General features: G+C 39.7%; 1 pseudogene; it reads left to right on the forward strand.

Moving 5' to 3' along the window:
- The first annotated feature begins 18,135 nt into the window (after positions 1-18,135).
- On the forward strand, positions 18,136-19,687 carry LOC124099378 (F-box/WD repeat-containing protein 1A-like; annotated as a pseudogene).
- The last annotated feature ends 703 nt before the right edge of the window (positions 19,688-20,390 follow it).

A 20,390-nucleotide genomic window follows, 5' to 3' on the forward strand; every position in this document is an offset into this window, starting at 1 on the left:
TTGATCACTAAGTGAGCAAGCCACAAATGAAAACTGTTTTATTTATCATATTATGGTGAAGCCAGACTTTTTAAATGAAATGATTTCTTGCCTCAACTGGCAGGTGATTCTGGAGTTTTTCTACCTCTGCCCATACGTTGCAGGCCTATGCAGCTGAGAAGTGTTGCAACTCTTAATGGTGGGCTGGTACTCCAGGGTTTCAGCAGACCCCCAGCAACTCACCATCAATTTCTCCTTCTTTCAGGGTTCTTGTCTCCTGAATTCAAAGAATGAAATCCACAGACCAGGATGACTGCCTGTAAGAATAGGATTTATTAAAGAATAGAAACAGGAACAGAATTCTGGCAATATAAGAGGGGACCTGACAGCAGGTTTTCTCCATCTTACTGTGCTAATTTAAGGGTTTGTATAGAACTTGGGTCACTGCTATTGGTCCACTTATACTAATTAGGGATTGAAAAAAGTAGCAATGCTATTGGTCCACATTTATGCTAATTAGGTTTTGGAAACATACTAATGCTATTGGTCAATTCTTGAATCCAACTTCGATTCAGATCTGCCCCACTTCCATTTTCTCCTCACAGGTCAGGAAGTGGAGGTCGAGGTCATGGGATGGTGGTTGCAGCACTGTGTGGAGCTGGCTTCTGCAGCAGTCCTCCATATCAGGCCTGGTGGGAGAAGGATGACAGATCAGAGCACCTTGGCTCATGGGGCTTTTTATGGGGGAGGATGGTCCATGTGGCCAAAGGCTGTGCTTGCCTCCTATGCTGAAAACTACTTGGGCTGCCACTCTGCTACTCCACTGCTCTGCTGCTGCTTCTCAACAGGGACTAGTAGGCTGGCTACATGGCTGGGCAGATGGGGAGCCAGGTCAATGGTGCTTCATTAAAATTTGACACAGTTGGCTGGGAATGTAGCTCAGTGGCAAAGCACTTTGCCTAGCATATTATCAGGCCCTGGTTTCTTTCCCAGAACCAGAAAAAGAAAAAAAAATGGACACAGTTGTTATCAGAACTTATTGCATAAGATTGTCAGTTTCCATCTCAGTGGCTTCTATTCTCATTAAATGAATTCCTAATCATAATCAACACTTATTAGATGTCTGATGTATAACAAGATCACATTCTAGGTAAAAGATATACAAGATGAAGTTTCTACTGTTAAGATTTGGAACCCTTATCTAATGTATGTAACTTTATATAGGTACTGGGTGATGTGCATTATAGTTTTTAACTATAAATATCCAGGTATATATTGATAGTGAATAAACTCTATGGCCTTTGAGATTTCTGAATACTAACACAGTTTTCACATCTTTTTATACAGTATAAGTTTTTTTTGTTTTTCCTAGGGAAGGAGGCAAGTTAGACATTGCTGAGAAACTTGCTTCTGCTTATTTGGCTGGTGCTACTTCAGTGTCTTTTATTTACCCCTTGGAAGTAAGTATTACAGAAAAATATTATTTAATTGCTGTCTTTAATGAAAATTATACCTGAATATTTGAAGTGAACTCCTCACGAGGAAACTCAGAATATGCTTTTATCATTAGTAGTAATTACACAGAGTAGGGAAGATCAATTGCTAGGGATGTATCTCCAGAGCCCTGACATCTAAGCAGGTGTTTGTTTGCTGTTTATGTTTTTCACATTTTCCTTCCAGTTGAACTTAAAATTGTACTCCCCCTTCCCTGCTGAAAAAAATCCAAGTGGGATTTTGGGAAGAAACCACAATTACAATATTGAATCTTTTCATGTAGGAAAGAGCAATCTGTCTTTTTCTCTCTCTTCTATTATATTCTTTGATAAATGTATACTCAATTAAGATGGGTAAGACTACAGGTAGAGCAGATTAAGAAAGAAGAACCAAAGCTCAGGTTTGAAATGTTGATTGTTTAAAAACAATAGATAGACTTGACTTTTATGGCAAGCATTGAAAACAAAATCCCTGTATGTCTGTGGCCATTCACAAGGTGTTTGTGTGTGTATGTGTGAAATCCTTCTTTGAGTTTATTAGGATACTAAGGTTGGAGGTGGGGGATTTAATAGCATCTTTTTTTGTTCTTTCTTTGAGTCAGTACAGTACCTGTAGCTATACCCTTACATTATTTGGATAGAGGAAATATCATTGAATTCAGACAGGCACTATTTTATGCAAAGAACAAATATCATTGAATTCAGACAGGCACTATTTTATGCAAAGTTCAAAAATTTTGTAAAAGATTTTAAGTACTGTACTTGTAAAATATTTCTATGTGAAGCTCAAATATCCTTAGGAACAGTAGGAAATATTTAGATACACTGTTATTAAAAATATAGCTTGACCTAAAATGCTATTATCTTTTACATCCTTTAATAATAAATGAACTCTTATAGTCCGCAATTTAAATTTAATTTAGCACAGAATGCGCTGGGTTGGATAGTTGATCAGTGACCTTATAACATTATTTTCTATCACATTCAGGTTTTAAAAACTAATTTGACCATAGGTAAAACTGGACAGTACTCTGGGATGTTGGATTGTTCCAGGAATAGTTGGAAGCTTGAAAAATCTGGAGGCTTCTACAGAGGCCCATTCGTAGTCTTCTTGCTGTCATACCATATGCAGGTGTAGATATTACTGCTAATGAGGTAAGTTGGTTTCCATGATGGAGTGACATTAGAATTATTTGGTCTGAAAACATAATACAAGTTATAAACTTTTACCAAATCATACATTTAAATCAGAGTTAATAGAAAATAAGTTTTTCATAGTCTGTTTTCCTGGTTTCTCTCTTCCTCAGGAATATATGCTTATTTTCTAAAAGTGTTGATCTCAGCCCTTCTTCTCTCCCTGCACATCACTGCTCTCCCTTGGTGACTCTATTTATTGCTGGCTTTCAATACCAGACACTTAGAGATCTGGACTTTAATTAATTAGCCAGATCACCAAAGATATTAAATGACATTACCTTGCTTTCTTTCTATCATCAGAAGTCTGTTTGACTTGTTGTCACTTTTGTTCTGAGTTTCCTTGTGCATAATAGTGATTTGCTACTACAAATCAATTACAATCACTTGATTCTAAAAAAAAAAAAAAAAAAAAGACCCAGACAAGTAAGGGATGAATGTCAGTCTTATTTTGGAGTGCAAAGGGATGCAAAATGATAATGACCTGTTTTCTATGTTGGTAGGGTCTAGAGTTCATAATTCTCTCTACCTGATTCTGACAAACTATTGAGCATGGCCTTCCTTATTCAGCTTCCTCCCTTTTTGGTAATCCTGAGTACCTCCCACTGCGGCAGACATTTTGATTATTCCTAGTGATTGGGGTAGTGGGTAGCATCATGTACTCTATTTTAGAATCAGGGTTTCAGACTGCTGGAGTTTCTATTGCAACATTTAGTTTAACTTCTCTGGACTTGGTTTCTCTCACCTTAAAAAAGGGAGATTTATTCATTCATTAAACAGTTATTGTTGCAAGCACCAGGCTCTGTTCTAGGTGCACCAAACAATCATACAAAATAAAATAAAATAAAATAAAACAACAAAATAGACATTGCCCTTGGGAATATTGTATTCTTTCATTTGGAGACAAATGATAACCATTTGAAGCATAATATGTTAATGGTAAGAGTTATGGAGGAAAAACAAGGCACTGAAGGAGGATGGATAGTACTAGAGACTGAAATTTTAGAGGATGGTTCAGGAGGATCTTCCTTAGAAGTTGACTTTTGAAGGTGTGAAGGAAATGGAGATCAAGACATGCATGTATCTACGGGGAGAACATTCAGGGTGAGAGCATATGCAGCAGGAATGAAGAGAGCCAGAAGGGACTATGGGAGATGGGGTAAGAGATCAAGTGTGAGGCTTGACTTAGCAGGGCCTTGTCCATCATAGAAAGGCGTTCAATTTTTACCCTAGGTAAAATGGGAAGCTGTTATAGGGTTTTGAGCAGAGAAGTGTCATATAGGACAAGATTTTTTCAAAGTAACAGCTTTATTGAAGTATAATTCACAAAATTGTATTATATGAATATAGCACTTTTTCATTCATCAGTTGATGAACATTTGGGCTATTTGCCTTCTGGCTATTATGAATAATAGTGCTATGAAATATAAGAACGGGTTTTTTGGGGAACATGTTTTCTTTCTCTTAGGTATACATCTAGAAGCAGAGTTGCTGGGTCATTTGATAATTCTATGTTTAACTTTTTAGCCTTTGTTAAAATGTTTTTTTTTAGTTGTGGGTAGACACAATATCTTTATTTTTATTTGTTTATTTTTTATGTGGTACTGAGGATCGATCCCAGGGCCTCACACATTCAAGGCAAGAATTCTACCAGTGAGCTACAACTACAGCCCAACTGTATAGCCTCTTGTAAAAAATGCCAGACTGTTTTCCAAAGAGGCCACCTGAATTTACATCCATATCCTAGACAACACTTGTTACTATATATTTGAATATAGTTATTTTAGATGATACCAGTTTAATTGGTGTATCTTTTAATTGTTGAGTTGTAAGATTTTTGTACATATTAGATACAAATCTTCTATCAGATTGTTTAAAATGTTCTCTCCCTTCCATTTCTGTCTATTTTTTCTTTACTTTCTCTGTGGTGTCCTTTGAAACAAATTGTTTTAATTTGAATAAAGTCCAATTTATCTATTTTTCTTGTTTTACATGTGTTTTTGGTGTCATATCTAAGAAACAACTAAGGTCACAGAGGATTAACTTGTATGTTTTCTTATAAGACTTTGATAGTTAAGAGTTCTTACATTTAGGTTTATGATCCTTCTTGAATTAATTTTTGAATATGGTGATAAGCTGGAGTTCAGTTTTATTCTTTGCAAATGAATAGTCAGTTGTTCCAACACCATTTGTTGAGAAGACTGTTTTCTCCCCTTTTTCAAAAATCAGTTGACCATAAATGTAAGGGTTTATTTCTGAAATCTTGGGTCTATTCCATTGATTTGTATTTCTGTTCTTAGGCCAGCACCATACTTCCTTGATTCCTGAGCTTGGTAGTTATATTTTGAAATCAGGAAGTGTGAGTCTTACAACTTTGTTCTTCTTTTCTCAGGATTATTTGGCTATTCTGGCTTCCTTGAATGTGAACTTTAGGATCAGCTGATGTTAGTTTTAGGAAAATAGAGAAAGTATGAAATAATGGTCTTAATATGCTGGGATAGTAAGGGAATGTGATATAGTTCCAGGGCAAAATTAAAGACTACTTAAGATTTGATAATCATAAATTTTAAATGAAACCAATAAGCTTGGGTCTGGGTTTTTTCAGCCATGTTTAGCTGAATTGGAGCAGGCATAGAGGAAGCAGAGTTGATTTTAAACAGGTTGTTCTGTTATGCCAACATGATAAAGAGAGAAAAAATAGACAAGGGTATTATAGGATAATAGAATTGTTAATCATGGAGGTTTTATGAATATTAAGTTAATATGTGTAAAGTGGTCAGATCTTCCCAAGCCTATGGAATGCTCTCTATATTATGTGAAATATCATCATTATTTTCAATTATGTGTCAGAGATGATTTTCCTTTTGCTGAGGCTCGTTGTCCTACCTTGACTCTTGATCCAGGTCTTTGCCACATCAGTGTTCTCTTCTCTCAGTTTGGTAATCACCTTCAGGTCTCTTTTCAACTAAAACAACAACTAAATATAGCAAAACACAAATCTTCTTTTTAACTCTTCTATCACTAGCGACTACTATTGCTGGTGGAAATGTAAAACCATGCGGCCATCTGGATAATATTCTGCATTTCTCATTCATGTATTTCTAAAGGATATGAAATATACTTTATTGTCTATACTTTATTTCCTCACTTTTATGCTTTCCTTAAATGATTATAGTCTGTTGAGAGCCACAGCCGAAGGGGCCCCAGCAAACTTCCAGCTGCCAGCAAACTTCCAGCTGCCGGCTGATGATTGGCTCACAGCGGCCCCAGCAACATCTAGCTGATTGGCTCCTCAGCCCCAGCAACATCTAGCTGATTGGCTCCTCTGCGGTGATGCTCACTGGGCTGTTTCCCTGCCCTTTCAGACCATGGAGCTGCTCATTGGGGGACTTTTTTGGCTCCGCCCACGTGACCCAGCCAATCGGCCTCAAGAGCAGGAGGATTGTGGGAGGTGGAGAGAAGCTTGTGTGGGAGAGAGAGGCTTGTGGAAAGCCGGTGGTGGCAGTTGAGGCTCTGAGGGTTTTTCCTGAGAGGCTGTTTTGTTTGGCGTGTGTGGTTCTAAAAATAAAGTTAGTTTCTTTTGACAAGTGGCTCCTGATTGTGCCCAGCCAGACTGCGGCATTTGGTGGCTCGCACGGGGAGCGACTGAGGGTAAGTGAACTGCTCGCCCCTGAGGGCAGGGCGAGAGGATGGGTAGCCATTTTAAGATTCTTCTTTTGTTATTTTGTTTCACTTTTGTTTTAAGTTGCCTGTCCCTGGAGATGTGTAAGATGGAAGAAAAACCGCTCACATCTGAGGAACAGATAGGGAGAAAGGACGGATGGACATTTCAGGAGGCTATTATAATGATTTTGTGTTGTTCCAATTTTGTTTCACTCAGTTTCAGTTTTGTTAGGCGTTATCTTGTTGGGTTGTATTATAGTAGAAATACAGGATCAGAAATTAGTAAAAAACAAACTGAAAGAGTGTTAAGTAAATTGTTAAAGGAAGGAGGCATCTCAGTAAAATCAAGAACAATCAGGGCATACGTTGATACAATACAAAAATGTAGCCCATGGCTTTTTAAGGAGGAGTTGTTAAATATATCACAATGGAACCATCATGGTGAAGATTTAAAAAGAATAGAAAAGAAAAGCCCAGGGACTCTGCCAGTTGGCACATTGCCATTGTGGACGTTCATATCTTGTTTGCTTAGTCCAAAGCCTTCAGTTCAGACAATGGTAGAGGAAGAAGAAGACATAATGATTCAAGTAAAAGAGAAGGTCTCTCAAGTTAGTCAGACAGAGGAAAAGATTCAAGTAAAAGAGAAGGCCTCTCAAGCTAGTCAGACAGAGAAAGAAAGTGTAAAACAGAAAAAGCCATCAGGGGGAAAGTTACAACAGGAGACTGCTACTAACACCTTTCTATCACCAGAGGACGTAAGTGTCCAACTAACAAGGCCACCTCCATATGCTGGGAGGTCCCCAACCCCCGCAGTTGATAGTTGGGATCCTGAGACAAGATCTCAAATATTAACATGCCCTGTATTTGAGGCAGGAGGGCAGCGATTTTACCAAGTTTTAAATTTCAAAACAGTGAAGCAGCTAAAAGAGGCTGTAACAACCTATGGTCCTCAAGCACCCTTCACTGTAAGCATGGTCAAGTCCATTAACAACTTGAACATGACGCCAGCAGATTGGGCTAATATGTGTAAAGCTGTGCTAAATGGAGGACAATACCTGTTATGGAAGGTTGCCAATGAGGAATTTTGCAAGGAGACGGCTAGGTGAAATGCAGCAGCTGGTTATCCTCAGAGAAATCTAGATATGTTCTTAGGAAAGGGACCTTATGAGGATCAGCAGCAACAAATTGCATATGATCCTGGCGTATACGCACAAATTGCTGCAGATGCAATTAAGGCATGGAAGACTTTACAAGGACATGGAGGTTTACAAGGTCAATTATCAAAGGTAATACAAGGAGCTAATGAACCTTATGCTGAATTTGTAGATAGGCTTATTCAAACAGCTACCAGAGTTTTTGGGAATACAGAACAAGCAATGCCATTACTAAAACACCTGGCTTATGAGCAAGCGAATCGTTGGTGCAGAGATATCATTAGACCATGGAAACATGAAGATTTAAGCACATATATTAAATTATGTAGAGACATTAATGAACAAGAGCAAGTCGTGGCAGCTGCAGTAAAACAGGCTTTAGATGCCAGAGACATTAATGAACAAGGGCAAATTGTGGCAGCTGCAGTAAAACAGGCTTTAGATGCCAGGCCAAGAACATGCTACAATTGTGAACAAACAGGACATTTTAAAAGGAATTGCCCCATTGGAGGAGGGTTTAACAAAACTAGGTATCAAAGGAGTAGAATACCAGGTATTTGCCCACGATGCCGTAGAGGGAGACATTGGGCTAATGAATGCCGTTCTCAAACCACCATAGAGGGTACTCCATTATCAAAAAACGAACAAGGACCAGGTGTTTATCCACGATATCGTGGAGAAAGGCATCGGGCTCCATTGCCAAAAAATGGACAGGGGGGCCCAATGCTCCGGGGCCCAAAACTACAAATATACGGAGCACTGGAGGAACACAGCAACCCCATCAGGGTAGTGCCCAGGACACATTGTCCATCAGATCCCTCATCAGACAAACCAGAGGGAGCGCAGGGTTGGACATCTGCGCCTCCGCCATGTCGCGACCCCTTGCCCGCAAGGAAGACGCAACTCAGGAATCTTCTTTCAGCAGTTTATTCAGGCCCTTGATATTTCTTCTCTCCCTCTCGGATGCCCCTCCCAGCCTTAATAAAGCATCTCAAGCCCCAATGCGAAGCTGCCACGTGGAGCTTTCTCATAGGGTGGTGAAAAACCATGTGCCAACTCTCCCAAATAAGGAGTTGTTTGTCACAGACCACAGCGGAGCCAGCGCCATCTTGTAATGGCGACCATAGTCTGCAGAAACGGCAGAAGCGGCTCACCACAGTTCCCCCTTTCTGTTTTCTTAAAACAATACAGGCGAGAGTAGAGGTCCTATCCCACTGTGCAGAAGTGGCTGCATAGTATGGCTCAGTCCTAAGGAGGGCCCTTCCCTAGACCTGGTCCCATATCAGCCGACGCCTTTTTTTGTGGGGCAGGGCGTGGGCGCGTCTAACCCGCATGCAATAGGACATGCTCTCCTTGAGGTCCACGTCAAGGATCACTCAAGTGCAGTGCCTTGCCTCGCATCCTGTATCGTAACGATGGTGGACGAAGGGGGATAGCTGAGGCTGAACTGTGGCTGTTTATAACGACAAACAAGTTGACAGCACCCTGAAAGAAAGGCACGGACTTTAAGGTGATAGAAAAGCACTAGTGTGGAAATCCATCTGCGTGCAATGGCAGTAAGACCGGCAGAGTGCAAGGGCTTTCCAACACTAAGAGAATAACAAGGAAAGTCATGTCGATCCCAGTGCAATGTTATAATAACTTGGGGTGTAACGACCATGTCAAAGGTTTACTGTTTAAGATGCGCAAGCCAGACTTGAGGTGAGTTGCCATTTTCTAAAGCTGCAAGAGCTTGTATGATCATAGCCTTATCGTGAGCACTGCGGGCCTTAAGGCGACAGAGAAACCACAAACAGAGGAACATACCAAAGCAACACATTGCACCAAAAATGCCTACCCCCACCCACTCTTTGAAGAAGGAAAAAGCAGAAGATATCCAATCGGTGAATTGACCCAAAGTCATGGGATCAACACGGGTACTGTTCAAGACAGCTATCTGGGTTAGTTGAGACTGGATCATGTCTTCCGCTGCCATGGACCAATTTCCGGCCAAATATTCGCCAATGATGCGGGAGGCATTCCTGGAATCATTAAATCTGACAGAGGTTATGCATAAATGTGCACGTTGGTCAACACAACCCAAAAGCACCAAGTCAGCCAATTCTTCTACCTGAGCTTGGAGTAAATCTATTCTTTGGTTGGCAGCTAAAATCCCTGACAAAATATGTTGATTAATTGTATTTTGGGATTCAAGTATGGTGGAAGTTTGTTGAACAACTTGATTAATGGTGGCAGCAGTTTGTACTTGACTGGCCATGGCCACTCCGGCCGTAACCGCTGCAGCAGCAGACACTGCCACAGCTGTCACTATAGCTGCCATAATTCCAAAATCCCTGCGGACTCTAAGTAGCTCAACAATGGGGAATTTATCTGGGTCCGCAGTGACTGGGATTGGGACAAAAGTTGGAATTTTCATAACCACTGCTACAGTCCAAGAACCATTCCAACACTCAGATAAGAGACAGGTAACATTAGAACAATCCAGCATCCCCGACGAGGTGTCATTAGCCAAAAGGAGCAAGAACGGGGATTGGACACAGACCATTGCAGGGGGCAATGTGGCATTATATAGCAGAGAGTTGAACGAAACAGATGTAAGTCTATTACCTCGTTCACTCTCCCTAACAGTGCCAGAAACATTAGCCAGCCAGCTTTTGGCTCCCAGCAATTGAGCCAATGCAGAAATATTGGCTGAAGCCCCCTTCTCATTGGAAATCAGCCATTGAAACCAGGACCAACCTACTCCTGTAGAGGAGTTGGCACTGTTGTTAAAGTTATAAACATGCCTCTTAAGAGAGGGGGAAAGGGAGAAACCTTTAGCAACTTGATGTTTCTCCCAAGAATGATCCTGACAAGGCGTAAATGTTGGGGGGAAACCAAGATTAGGGGTACAGTAAGGCTGCCCGAAAATGCAAACCACGGTGCAGCGATATCTATCTTCTGTAAAAATCTCTGTAAAGTACTATGTTTCACTTCCAGGCCCTTGGAACGTAACAGGCCATCTAGGGCCAGGAGAAGTGGACTTGAAGATGCGGCACCCATGACACAACAACAAAAGAAGCACAAAAAGCAAAAGCGAAATGACACAACAAAAGAAACACAGAAAACAAAAGCGAAAGTACACAGTGCAGCTGCAATAAAATGTAATGCTCTCTCTTTCTTTACAGAGGAGCTGCCCCGCTTTGGTAGCAGATCCCACTTACCTGGGACTAACCCCGCTTTGATCGCAGATCCCACTTATTGGGACTAACCCCGCTTTGGTCGCGGATCCCACTTACCTGGGACTAACCGGTGCACCACCCCTGACTGCTGAAAGTTCTGGTTCCCGGGTTTCGGCACCACTTGTCGCGACCCCTTGCCTGCAAGGAAGACGCAACTCAGGAATCTTCTTTCAGCAGTTTATTCAGGCCCTTGATATTTCTTCTCTCCCTCTCGGATGCCCCTCCCGGCCTTAATAAAGCATCTCAAGCCCCAATGTGAAGCTGCCACGTGGAGCTTTCTCATAGGGTGGTGAAAAACCATGCGCCAACTCTCCCAAATAAGGAGTTGTTTGTCACAGACCACAGCGGAGCCAGCGCCATCTTGTAATGGCGACCATAGTCTGCAGAAATGGCAGAAGCGGCTCACCACACCGCCAGAGCAGCACTAACTCCAGAGATGGGAGTTCAAATCATTCCCACAGGGGTGAAAGGACCTCTTCCCAAAGGAACAGTAGGCTTATTATTGGGACGCAGCTCTTCTACTCTAAAAGGACTTATGATAAGTCCTGGGTAATTGATCCCGATTATGAAGGTGACATAAAAATTATAGCCAGTTCTCCAAAGGGTATATCAGTAATTTCACCAGGAGATAGAATAGCACAGTTACTAATAATACCCAGCCTACATGATAAATTTTCCAGTCGTACTGTAGAAAGAGGTTCCAAGGGATTAGGCTCCACAGGTGTAGATTGGGCTATGCTTTCTTTAAATTTAGATTCTCGCCCCATGCTAAAACTAAATATTCAAGGACATGAATTTAATGGGCTACTGGATACAGGTGCAGACCTTAGCATCATCTCTCGTCAAGAATGGCCAAAACATTGGCCATTACAACAAGCCACTCAAACGCTTCGAGGCCTAGGAGTGGCGACTAATCCCCATAGAAGTGCAATGGTATTAGATTGGAAGGATCCTGAAGGATGTGAAGGAACTATACAGCCATATGTATTGGATCATCTTCCCGTAAATTTATGGGGACGAGATGTCCTAGATCAATTAGGTTTGACATTAACAAATAACATCAACCAAAATGCACCCACTATTATGACTAGACAAGGTTTTAGGAAAGGAAAAAGATTAGAAAAACAAGAACAAGGTATAGCAGCACCAATACAAATAGATCAAGGAACAGAAAGACATGGGTTGGATTTTCAGAAAGGGCCACTGAGACAATAAAAATTACTTGGAAATCAGAAAGACCAGTATGGGTTCCTCAGTGGCCCCTGACTAAAGAAAAGATACAAGCAGCCCATGACCTGGTCAAACCACAATTAGCGGAAGGACATATACAACCTTCTGTATCTCCCCATAATACTCCCATTTTGGTCATCAAAAAGAAATCTGGTAAATGGAGATTATTGCAAGATTTAAGAGCCTTTAATAATGAGATGGTTATTATGGGACCTGCACAATCAGGGATTCCTCAGTTGTCTGCTTTGCCAAAAACCTGGTATGTTTTAGTTATAGATATTAAAGATTGTTTTTTTTTCAATTCCAATTCATCCTGAGGATAGTCCACGTTTTGCATTTACTATCCCTGCACTGAATCATGAAGGTCCTGATCAGAGATATGAATGGAAAGTACTCCCTCAAGGGATGGCTAACAGCCCAACTATGTGTCAAATTTATGTTAACAAAGTAATCCAGCCACTTAGAAATCAAAATCCTGAACTACAAATATTTCACTATATGGATGATGTATTATTAGCACACAAAGATAAAAACACATTGCTAGAATGTTATGCCACACTTACAAACTTATTAAAAAATTATAATCTAGAGATAGCAATAGATAAAGTACAATTAAATTTTCCAATTAATTATTTAGGAGTGCTATTATCCTCAACCATGGTCCGTCCACCAAAAATTCAAATACGAGTAGATCAACTCAAATCACTTAATGACTTTCAAAAGTTATTAGGAGACATAAATTGGATAAGGCCTTATTTAGGTATACCAACAGGAGAGTTGGGACCTTTATTTGATATCCTAAAAGGTCCATCAGATCCAAATTCACCCCGAATGTTAACGCCTGAAGCAAGAAAGGCATTAAAAATCATTGAAACATATATGGAAAATATGCATTTGGATAGAATTGATATAAGTTTGCCTTTATTATTTATTGTACTACCAACAAAAAATATTCCTACAGGAGTATTTTGGCAAGAAGGTCCATTATTATGGATACATTTATCTTATTCTCCTAACACTATTCTTACTAGGTATCCTGAGGCTGTAGGACAATTAATACTCAAAGGAATAAAAGCAGCAAAGGGAGTGTTTGGAATTTCTCCCAATAAAATTATTACTCCATATACTACGAATCAAATTGATGAGTTAGCTAATGAGTTAAATACTTGGGCAATAATCATGTGCAAATCTAATGTTTCATTTGATAACCACTTACCATCTAATCCTTTGTTGTCTTTTTGGTCTTTGCATCCAGTAGTTTTTCAAAAAATGACAAGAAAAACACCTATCATGAATGCTCCAAATATATTCACTGATGGGTCAAATAATGGTACAGCAGCAGTAGTTACCCCTGATCAAACTTTTACATTTTTAGTACCCAAACAATCAGCTCAAAAGGTAGAGCTTAATGCAGTTTTACAAGCTTTTGTGATGTTTAAAGATTCTGTATTTAATTTATTTTCTGATAGTCAGTATGTAATTAATGCTCTAGTATCTCTTGAAGATGCTGGTAGGATTTCCCCTTCTTCTACTGTTTTCTCTTTGCTTTCCACTATACAAAGTTAAATCTGGGACAGAAAAGATCCATTCTTTATAGGACATATCAGGGCACATACAGGATTGCCTGGAGCCCTTCGTTTGGGCAATGATTTAGCAGATAAAACTACACGACATACATATTTTCTCTACACAAGAAGAAGCTATAAATTTTCATAAAAAGTTCCATGTCAATGCTAATACTTTACAAAAGCGTTTTAAAATAACTAAGGAACAAGCTGGACAAATAATAAAACAATGTCAAAATTGTGTGACCTTTTTACCACAAGTTAATCTTGGAGTCAATCCTAGAGGATTGATACCTAACCATATTTGGCAGATGGACGTCACACACTTGCCAGAATTTGGAAAATTAAAATATTTGCATGTTACAGTTGATGCTTCTTCTGGATTTTTGATGGGCTCCCTTCATGCCGGAGAAAAAACTAAAGATGTTGTAGCTCATTGCTTACAAAATTTTGCCACTGTGGGTGTTCCAAAACAGTTAAAAACAGATAATGCCTCTGGTTATACTTCTACTTCTTTTAAACAATTTTGCTCAACATTTGGCATTACTCATATAACAGGAATCCCATACAATCCACAGGGACAAGGCATAGTTGAAAGAGCTCATCAAACTATTAAAATGTACTTATTAAAGCAAAAAGAAGGAATTGGGAAGGGGTATATATTCCCCAAAGATAAACTTAAAATAACCCTTTTTACTCTAAACTTTTTAAATTTGGATTCATCAGGACTTAGTGCTGCGGAAAGGCATATGTGTCCAAAAAATGTGCATAAGCCCAAGGTACTTTGGAAGGATATTCTAACAGGACAATGGAAAGGTCCTGACCCAGTAATTGTCTGGAGTCGGGGGTCTGTTTGTGTGTTTCCACAGGGAGAACAGCAGCCGATTTGGATTCCAGAGAGATTAACCAAGGTCCTGACCCAGTGATTGTCTGGAGTCGGGGGTCTGTTTATGTGTTTCCACAGGGAGTACAGCAGCCGATTTGGATTCCAGAAAGATTAACTAAAGCGATTTCTACAGACCAAAAAGAAGATGATTTGGCTCAAATCCATAACAACTGATATCCAAAACTCCAGTTTGGCTATTCTTACATCTGCAACAGAACCAGGATGCTTTTTTCAATATCTATTTTATTATTGCCCTTTGCCATATCATGAAGTTCTATTTTGTTTTTTGAGCTCATACAGACCTAGGTTAATGTTTTGCTGATCAGTTCTATTTTTTGACTATAGAGTTTTTAAACATTGCAATGGAGATTTCACCTGTAAAAAGTTATAAGGCCTTTACTATAATGTTATGTGTTGTATGTATTATATTATGTGTGCACACTTGTGTTTTGTGTTATATGTTTGAATGTATGTATGTCCATATATCATATATGATGAGCGCTCATGATAAAATGGATCCAAATATTTTTTTTTCACGTGATTTATATGGTTTAATTTAAATTGGGTAAACAACTGTTGAGGATTGTTTTAATATGTAAACAAAAAAGAAGGTTAACAGATCTGTTTGTTTACTTTCACCTTTCCTTTTCATTATATTTAATAATTCTCTTAAAGATAATGTAAATTGTTAAGAAAATTGTTTTCTTTTAGTGCCTTCTGTAATGTTACATAATTTTTTCTTTAGCCATTATTGCCAGAATTCCTATCTTCATCCCAGTGCTGGTGAAGTCAAAGATAAAACCAATCTACAGGTTCTACAATAGCCATCACTGAACTGCTTGCAGAACTTGCCTGGACACATTGTGAGCTCACCTGTATGCATTGTGAACTATCTGTTGGTGCAGCGACTTGTGGTAGTGTTGGGGTATTTTTGCTGATGATGTCATTGGTGGTACAATTTTTCCAAAAGGAGCCGTCAATTGGCTTGGTGTATCTTCCTCCCTTCTGCTTGTCATGATCGTCCAGCTAAAATTTGGGGGCCAACAGAGGTGAGGCAAAGAACCTCACCCCCCAGCTGGTACAAAGACCTCTCCACAGGTGTGGCTGTATACTGGACCGGTAGTCAGTGACAGGTAAGATCCAATTGCAATGGTACCAACCTAAGGACCATATGTACTATTGGACAACCTAAGGCAGGCACGGTCCCTAAGCCACATGCTTGTTGTTTAAACAGAGAGGGGGAGATGTTGAGAGCCACAGCCCAAGGGGCCCCAGCAAACTTCCAGCTGCCAGCAAACTTCCAGCTGCCGGCTGATGATTGGCTCACAGCGGCCCCAGCAACATCTAGCTGATTGACTCCTCGTCCCCAGCAACATCTAGCTGATTGGCTCCTCTGCGGTGATGCTCATTGGGCTGTTTCCCTGCCCTTTCAGACCACGGAGCTGCTCATTGGGGGACTTTTTTGGCTCCGCCCACATGACCCAGCCAATCGGCCTCAAGAGCAGGAGGATTGTGGGAGGTGGAGAGAAGCTTGTGTGGGAGAGAGAGGCTTGTGGAAAGCCGGTGGTGGCAGTTGAGGCTCCGAGGGTTTTTCCTGAGAGGCTGTTTTGTTTGGCGTGTGTGGTTCTAAAAATAAAGTTAGTTTCTTTTGACAAGTGGCTCCTGATTGTGCCCAGCCAGACTGCGGCAATAGTCTATTTTCTAGTCCCTGACTTGCAGTTAAATGTTAAGTAAAAATCCCAAGTGAATTTGACAATATTGAATGAAGAAAGCCTTAAAAGCAATGTATTTGTTTGATAGGTCTGCCATAGCAAAATACTCATGGTAGATGGTTTAAATAGCAGAACTTCTCATGGTTCTGTAGGAAAGAATTCTAAGATCAAGGTGCTAGCAGATATGTTACTTCTGAGAGTTCTTTCCTTTGCTTGCAGACTGTCACCTTCTCCGTCCTCATGTGGCCTTTCCTCTGTATGCATGCTTGTCTCTATTCAAATTTCCTGTTATGAGGAAACCAGTCATATTGCATGAGAACCCACCCTAAGAGAGCTCATTTTAGGGCTGGGGTGGTGGCTCAGGGGTAAACCACTTGCCTAGCATGTGTGAGACCCTGGGTTTGATTCTCAGCACTGCATATAAATAAAATAAGTAAATAAATAAAGGTCCATCAACAACTAAAAAAATATTTTAAAAAGAGCTCGTTTTAGGTTAATTACCCTTGCCTCCAAATATAGTTACATTCTCAGGTGCTGGATGTTAGGGTTTCAGTATAAGAATTTTGAGAGGACACAATTTGGCCATAAAAGAAGTCAGTGGCATTGTATAACATTTTTAGATTAAAATGATTATTAAATGATCACTAAAATTATTATATATGAACTTTTCATTAAGTTGCTCAAAATTGGTGTGTCATAAATATATATCCAGTAGCTCTTACTACTTTGGAGTATTGCATTCTATATCTTATGTTCTTTGCTTGATATAACACAGAAGATAGGAGTTTATGCCTACATAAGAAAAGATATTAACCTTCTATTATTTTGGCTCATCTTGTAATTGTTGTTTAAGTGTATTATCATTTGTTCTCTGTTAGGTTTTAAAGAGTTTTGGTTAAACACATATGCAGAGGACCCTGAGTTGGTGACACTGAGGGGATGTATTGCCCTATCTAACTTTTGTGGTCAATTTGTCAGCTACCCCCTGTTCCTAGTAAGAACTCTCATGCAGGTTCAAGGTGAGTTTTTGTGAGGATGACCGTGTCAAAAGCTCTACCTGGTTTAGAGATTTCTTTTTGACTTTCTTTTCTGGAGAGTGTCTTGGGATCTTCCTCATTTCTATCAGTACTTGGTTTCTGGAAAATATGAAATTATGAAGTTCCTGTCATTTGAGTGTTAATGGTGCTAATTATTTCAAATCAAGTTTAAACTTTATAACACATAAATATGGAATATAGTGCCCTGGGGGACACAAGTGACTTCACATTGGAATAGTCCAGTATATTCTTTTTTAAACTTTATTTATTTATTTATTTTTATGTGGTGCTGAGAATCCAACCCAGGACCTCCCACATGTGCGGCAAGTGCTCTACCGCTGAGCCATAACTCCAGTCCCTAGCCCAGTCTATTCTTGAACTAGCATTTATAAGATTGTGATTATTTCCATCATGATGAATAAATTTTTTTTGCAACTTGAGACCCAATTAGTTTGTTTCCCTTGAAAGCACTCAATAAAGTACTTTATGACCACTAAGAAGATCAAAATGACTAGATTTTTTTGCAACAGGAGATACATTCAGTCTATTTCTCTTTTAAAACAGCTCAATAAGATAATAAATGTTAGAAAAAATTATCTATATAATGGAAGTTGATTGTAAGAATTTTTACAAATATATACTCCCATAATGTACTATTAAGTATATGAAGACAGTCATTTCCAGCACTCTAGAATGTTGCTTTGTGCCCCTCCATAAACGCCCCCACCCCTAGGTAAATAATATTGTGGTTTTTATCACCATTGATAAACAAGTTTGCCTGTTCTTGAGAACTATGCATTCTCCTGGAGTCATCTATGTTGTTGCATGCAGTCTTTTTCTTTGTTGTGTATTATTCCATTATATGAATGTCATTTTTTAATCCTTTGTATTGTTGATGATCACAAAATTAAAATAAAATTACATTTGCCCTCACTGTGTTGGCTGTGGCCTAGCACTAAGGGGTGGACTGGTGGAGGGCAGACTCAGTGGCCCCAGCAATTATGGACCCAGCCCAGACATTGACGTAGGAGGAAGTGCTCAAGTTTATGAATTCTGCAGAGAGAGAAGACTGTACAAATGGCAACCCCCATAGGAAGTAATACCAGAGAAGAATTAACATAGAAATAATGGAAACTATTGATGAATTCTTAGAATTTTTTTTGTTCACTGCTGCTTCTACCTCAAAAGACTTACAACAGCTGTGCCACTCTGCTTAATCCAAGAAGCAGTTTGTCTAGCAAGCACTGCTGAAAATTGTGTGGCCAAAACTTGCCAGTGACACTTCCAGTATGGTTGTACCTAAGCAATGGAAATTCAGCAAGCTATGAAAAGGAAAAGGAACTATGTGTCAAATATTTTGAGCAGTGGTCCGAGTCTGATTATGTGGAGTTTGTGGGACATCTTATATCTCAAATGTGTCATTACCAACATGGGCACATGAACTAATATCTTAAACCAGTGCTGCAAAGGGATTTCATAACTGCTCTGCTAGCTTCAGAATTGGATCATATTGCTGAGAACATTGTCAGACTTGGATGCCACATCACTTTGTGCTGCTGAACTTGTGTTCAAAGAATGGTACTGAGTGATGTTGGATGGCATGTTTTGAAAGAAGCTCATCAAGACAATGGTTAGGACAGATTCTCTGTGGAGAGGCCTAGCAAAATAAAGAGGGTGGGGACAGTATTTATCAGAAACAAACCTTCTAATTGGAATGCTCCTCCCAATTCTTACAGTCTGTTACAGTCTGACAAGTAGAAAATAATAAGCAGCCTTTGAGACAACACAATCAAGATATGGATAGAAACACATTCACTTGAAGTTCAAGTGAATCTTCACAGCTCACAAGTTGTGTCTCATGTTTCCAGTATGATGAGAGGGTGTTGGTAACTGGATCATCAGATTCCAGGGTCAGGGTATGGAATGTAAATACAGGTGAAATGCTAAACATTGATTTAACAATGTGAAGCAGTTCTGCACTTGAATAGCATGATGGGACCTGCTCCAAAGATCACTCCATTCATTAGCTTCCTTGAATGATATTACCTTCCAGAGGCTGCTGTTTGAACACCGAGCTGCTATCAGTGTTGTAGACTTTGATTAGAAGTACATTATTTCTGCATCTGGAGACAACTATAAGGATGTGAATTTGTCAGGCTCTAATGGACACAAATGAGACATTGCCTATTTGCAGTACAGAGACAGGCTGGCGGTGAGTGGCTTGTCTGACAACGCTATTAGATTATGGGACTCAGGACATGGTGCCTGTTTAAGAGTGTTAGAAGACCATGAGAAATTGGTGAATTACATTTGATTTGATAACAAGAGGATAGTCTGTGTGGACTCTGGTGGAAAAACTAAAGTTTAGGGACTTGTGGCTGCTTTGGGCCCCCAATGCTCCTACAGAGACTTTGAGCCCCCAATGCATCTACAGACCCTTATGGAACATTCTGGAAGAGTTTTCTGACTTAAGTTTTATGAATTCCAGATTGTCATTAGTTACATGATGACAAGATCATCCTCTGGGACTTCCTAAGTCATCCAGCTTCCTAAGCTGACAACACCTTTTCGGGTTCTGCTCAATTCCTCTTCTCAAATGCACATGTACATCACCAGATAAATAACCATACACTGACCTCATACTTACCCAGCACTCATTAAAGTTGCAGTATTTCACACACCAGCCAAGAACACAATGAGCAACAGCAGCAACAGTCAAAATCCCACCTGGATTCCCTGGACCAGAGAGGATCAAGGCTTTGAGACTCCTGTTGTGACATAATTGGTTTACGGCCAACCAGGACAGTCCACCTGGCACAGCTGACTGCTTCAGTGCTGCCATCAGAGATGCCTTCTGTCTTATGTGAAGGATTGGAACTTTTAGATCTCCCCTCTCATCTCTCCCCACTTCTTTCTCATTTGCTTGTTATGATGACTTATAAATACATTTAGTATTTTGCCTGGAAAAAGCTAAGTGGCATTTTTGGACAGTTTTAAATTTGAGAAATAATTATAATTTTATAAGGTGTAACTATGGCATTTTGAAGGTGTACGCTAATGTTCTTACTTTTAGGAGATGTTGGGGTACTTAAGGGTGATAGGAAGTGATGTCTCACATATTTATATATGTGTATAGGTTGGCAAGAGGAAGAAACATAAATTAAGTATGGCAAAATGTCCCATTTTTAATCTAGGAGGTAACTATACAAATGTTCATTGTGCTGTTCTTTCTGGAGTTTATAAGATTCACAATAAT

This window comes from Marmota monax, unplaced genomic scaffold (assembly GCF_021218885.2).
Source record: "Marmota monax isolate L192 unplaced genomic scaffold, Marmota_monax_Labrador192_F-V1.1 WCK01_AAM20220418_F8-fsc00733, whole genome shotgun sequence".
In the NCBI taxonomy this organism is placed as follows: domain Eukaryota; kingdom Metazoa; phylum Chordata; class Mammalia; order Rodentia; family Sciuridae; genus Marmota; species Marmota monax.